This window comes from Orbicella franksi, chromosome 2 (genome assembly GCF_964199315.1).
Source record: "Orbicella franksi chromosome 2, jaOrbFran1.1, whole genome shotgun sequence".
Classification (NCBI taxonomy): domain Eukaryota; kingdom Metazoa; phylum Cnidaria; class Anthozoa; order Scleractinia; family Merulinidae; genus Orbicella; species Orbicella franksi.
The window spans coordinates 10,797,012-10,802,011 of NC_138146.1; the positions used below are offsets into that span (position 1 = coordinate 10,797,012).

The window sequence follows — 5,000 nt, forward strand, 5'->3', positions numbered from 1 at the left end:
CCACGTCGATATTTAGAAGAGATGGGCCATACATCGCCCAGCTCTTGGAAGGGAATTATTTCACCAATGCTGCAAGAAGCAGAATCACCACCAACCTTGGGAAGTCAGAGATTATGTTTACACCTTCATGTACCCTGAAGAGTACACTCTGACGGAAAGCATTGCTGCTTCTTGCAGCATTGGTAAAAGAGACTCCCATAGCAGCACAAGCAGCGACGAAGAACTCGACGACAGCGGAGATGAAGATGAGTGCCGGTGAAAGTTGCATTCGAAAATAACAGTGTTAAATACTTCTTTTCAGTAGCTACAAATGCTTTTTGTCGCCAAACGTTTTTTTAAAGCAGAAGGAAAGTTTGTAATAAATTTGTATCCTGCCTTCTATGTTTATTCTATAGCAATTTTTTTGATATTCAAACATTATGCCATTTTAAAGTTTTACTAAAATATTTCACGTGACCCCCCCTTTTCCCCTTATTTTTTTGGGATGGCCCCCCCTCGAAAGCCATTTTTTTTCGCATGGCCCCCCCCCCAAATCCCACCAGCCCCCCCTACCTTATAAAAAATGAACGGTCCCTGAGGTCAGCCAGCTGTTTACGTATTCTACGTTTGCAGATTTCTGGTCCTTGTAGGGCAACACGCTTCTGACTGGGGCTTCTCTTTTATCAGCCACTCGGGTATGTGGGTAAAGGTAAAGAATCCGATCCCACCGATGCGTCGGCCGACACATCACCGACGCGTTGGTCGACACACCACCGACACATGGTTGACTGCACAAGGTCGTCAGGAGAGCGCAGTCGGGAGAAGATCTCTTTAAGGCGTTCACATTCCTCATGACAAAACTTCCACTTTCAAATACAGTATGCATATTTATAATTTAAATCATAATAATATTACTGTTGTACTTTAGATTATAATTCCAAAGTTCTTTTTAAAGACTGATTTCAGTTTCATTATGTAGTTTGGTGCTTTGGGCCCAAAACAGCAGCCTGAAAACGGTCCTTGTAAGTTGGCAAGCCCTCGAGTAGCCAGGAAGTTTCAAGAAATGGTCCCTAAAGAAGCAAAGGGCCGACTTCAGACACAACTTAAAGCTAGTTTCAATTAGTCCAGCAAATTTATTTGACTTTCCGTAGGAGGAAGGTAAATTCCTAAAGGTAAACATGAAACGAATTACTACAAATAACTAACCGAATACAGCAGAAAACTAAGAGGAAGATACAAACAGACGATAAACTAAACGGCTTACCAAAATGCTGGCAACGGAGTTCAGGGAACCAAGAAGATACAAGTGTACCAGACGATAAACTAGCACTAAATGAACATGAAAGGATAACACAAATATATACGCAACGAAATTTACATACGATGCGAGAAAAAAAGCATGCAGAATGTGAAAAAATACATTAACATACGGAACAAAAAAGGACACAAAGAAAACACGAAATAGCCGTAACAGGCCCCTTCACAGAAAGTTTCAGTTTTCCACAATATTGTTGTGTCTATTAATGAAGTAAATTCCTCTCCATATTTTTAATAGCCTGGCCAAACCATACCTGGAGGCATTAGATGATATGATCGATGAGGAGGAGGGGGAGTTAGAAGAAGACGAAGAAGAAGAAGAAGAAGAAGGACAAGAGGATCAAGAAGAACAAGAGGAAGGGCAAGAAGAACAAGACGATGATGAAGACCTCTACAGAAAGTTAATAGAGGATGAGTTTATTGACAGTGATGTAGAATAATCAGTATTTTGTAGATTCAGTTTTTAAATTTTTATCAATATTTCTTTCACAGATGTATTAATAAGTAGTAATTAAGTAAATAGAGGATGAGTCTGAAATTGTTTTGATTGTTCTACATTTACTACAGCTTATTCAAATTAGCCCCAGCTCAAAGGCTGAAGAAAATATGTCATTACTTTTTTTTTACTAAATGAACCACAAATCACTGTGTTGTCGGTGAATAGTTTGTTGGATCTAGATTTAAGGGACAAAAGCGTGACAGAGCTTTTCATCTTTGCAATAAGAACCCAGTCACAGTCGTGCATGACTAACTGTGGCCACCTTCCTTGGTTTAAATAAGCTAATCAAAATGCATGAACTAGGTATGGTGAAAATATCAAGCATCATGTAACCTGTTGGTCAGTCGACAACTCCTCCTCTCACATTTCTTTTCATAATTTTGGATTTGCCAGGTTTGAATGGAAGCCATAAGAAAGTTGTTGAAAACATGTCAAAAAATGATGAAAAAAAAATCAGTTTGGTGGCCTGTGTTAGAAGTGCACCACTGTAAATACAATGATAAGTATTATATTAGTATGTCCAAAAGGCATTTACCTGTCAAAAATAGAATTTCTCAAATTAATTCTAACTTTGGTTATTTTGCCTTTGTAACAATACAAATCTCAAGATTATAGTGGTTTTACAACACAGGCTAAAAACAGGCCCTAAAATATAATTTTCGAAAATGGATAAAGCAACGGTTTGTATCATCCGTGAGCATTGCAGGTAATTCAAGCCAATCAATTCAAGGTCACAAGTCAGATTGTTTTGGTTCGCCCGTGTGTAGAAAGATCTACATGTATAAGATTCCGGTTGATAGTGATAATGGTAATTATACCTGCTCATGAAAACACCAGTTGTGTATAGTCCAGTCTAGCCATAAATAAAAAAAAAGATTTCTAATCTTCTTTGTCATAACTGAGTTATGTTATTGAACTAGTATGAGGTCCGTGTTGGTAAAACATTGGCCGAGTTCTTCACCTTGCAATGTTATGGCGAGATCCATAGACTTGTAAAAAAAAAAAGAGATGCCCATATCAGTATCCGACGTAAGTTTCATTCCTTGTTCAATGCTAAATTCCTGAGTGGTATGCCTACAAACGAGGACTAACAATAGAGCTATAAATCAATGAACATAATGAATCCGTCTAAGATTCTCCAACCGAAACAAGTGATAGGTTGTTGAGGTGTCACTGAATTCCTAATTTTCAACTTTCTGCTTTCATTTCATCGTTTCTCACGGTTAACAACAGGCACCCGTTGTAGCTAGTTCCAGCCGATCCCAGGAATGCAAATCTCATTAGCAGTCAGTGCTCTGTCTGATAACCATAACGAGTACTTTTAAGGGTATCAAGTCTTATATCGGAGATTCGGTGATATTTCTTTCTAAGAACAAAAACTGAAATAGTGTTCAACACAACCTGCCTCAGCACGTTTGCGAAAATCTATTGGTTCCCTTCAGAGGTTTCTTTAAGAGCACTCGGCTAACCTCCAGGTACGATTTCCGTACAGCTCCATACATTAATTATGTATGCAACTATGTCAAACTATCACATTATATTCAAACAGCAATCGTGAAGAGAACGAGTCAGTCAAAAAATTGCATGCACAATTAATGTAAGGGGTGGTGCGAAAATCTTGCCAACCTCCCTGTCAAAATAAGAGAGCGCTCCTCGACCAGTTTTGTCCGCATAGTATAACTTCCACTGACAGAATCGCTATGATAACGATGACGACCACAAAGCGTTTTGTGGTGTATTGAATAGGCCACAAAGCGCTTTATGGTGTTTTGAATAGGCCACAAAGCGCTTTGCGGTGTTTTGAATAGGCCACAAAGCGCTTTGTGGTGTGAAAACTTGGAAAAACCAAATTATTTCAGAAAATAGCTGTGAGATATTTGCGAGTCAACGAGCCATCCAGTTTTCAATGTTAAATCCCAAAATAAAACACCACATAGCGCTCTGTGGTGTTTTGAATAGGCCACAAAGCGCTCTGTGGTGTTTTGAATAGGCCACAAAGTGCTCTGTGGTTTTTCGACTACTACTGCTGTTTTGTAAAGCAAAGCGAACTAGGAACAGTTAGAAAGCACTCCGGCCATAAAATCTACTCGACAAGAAACTTTCTGTAATAAATGTTCGATGCTACAGGAGACGGCTTACCCAAAAAGGTTCAGTCAGTCAGCCTCAACAAACCTATACTGAGAAGAGGGCTTTCGCGAACCGGATTTCGTGTGAGTGACAAGATTGGGAATAGAGAAATATTGCGCAGATTGAGTGGTAGTTTTACAGCACCGAAACTAAAATTGGTTACACTGCTTCTCAGAAATTTTGTTTTGCCTCTGTAATATCATTGAACGACCTGAACGATTTGAGAATAATCAGAGCGCGGAGTTTAATATTGGCTGGCCGGGAACACGCAGTTCGCAAACCGGAGAGCAACCACTGTTTAAATCTTCGATCGAACTTTCATGTTGAATTTGAACCTGAAAATAAACTAAGCGGTCAATTTCCGATAGAAGGCTTGTGATGTAAATGCAATTCTTGCAAATAGTCGCTGCATATTTACGTTCAGAGTTACTCTGGTTCAGAGTAAAGACATACAAAGTCAAATACTGCTTCCGAACGCTACCCCTCCAAAAAAAATCAGTTTTGCTCGAAGACCGAACTGCAACGGAGTTTAGTTACCAGTCTTATGCTGCGTGTTATTAGATAGAACCAGGAGCCATAATCGGGGACGGAGACCGTAAGCACGCGCCATTTCTAGTATTAGGGTTGTCCCCATGATATGGGACAATAATTCTATTTTTAGAACAAATTGCGCCATAGCCTGAGGCACACGCGCGTACATGCTGCGAGGATTTTTGCGGATGTCGCGCGGAGGAAATGGCGTCCGAAATTCCCGAAAATTTTCATGTGTTTGGCCCACAACTCAACGCGTTCACGTCTGTTGGAATTTTGCTTTAAGTATTTTCGTCGTAAGCTGCTCCAGTTTGAGTGAAGTAAGACAGTGTCGAATTTACGTATGTTCCGCTGTAAGCTTATATATATCGCTGACCAAGTTGTGTTCCGACGGATGCTTCTTTTACATGAGCTGTACATTACTCCACTTTAAATTTCACATATGTTGAAGATTAACAGCTTTTCCATTACACAGCAAAAAACTAGCTGGATATATTTAGATATAGCAGAGCTTCAGGGCTTCATAGTTTCCTAGCTCCTCTTGCCA

At 39.7% G+C, this 5,000-nt stretch overlaps 1 protein-coding gene, 1 long non-coding RNA gene and 1 pseudogene across 6 annotated transcripts in view; 2 read left to right on the forward strand and 1 right to left on the reverse strand.

Moving 5' to 3' along the window:
* The window catches only part of LOC145480048 (uncharacterized), a 13,567-nt gene extending 11,586 nt beyond the window's left edge, over positions 1-1,981 (forward strand). For 2 of the 4 annotated variants that reach the window (XR_014048499.1, XR_014048502.1), the window contains one exon: positions 1,535-1,981. This is a non-coding gene — a long non-coding RNA (uncharacterized LOC145480048). Of the gene's footprint in view, positions 1-958; positions 1,152-1,534 lie in introns of all 4 variants that reach the window. The other 2 variants (XR_014048500.1, XR_014048501.1) reach the window with 2 other exon arrangements.
* The window catches only part of LOC145480044 (uncharacterized), a 137,847-nt gene that overhangs the window by 76,738 nt on the left and 56,109 nt on the right, over positions 1-5,000 (reverse strand). The gene's annotated exons all lie outside the window — the stretch shown is intronic.
* LOC145480087 (uncharacterized) overlaps positions 1-5,000 on the forward strand; it is a 337,189-nt pseudogene that overhangs the window by 50,890 nt on the left and 281,299 nt on the right. The gene's annotated exons all lie outside the window — the stretch shown is intronic.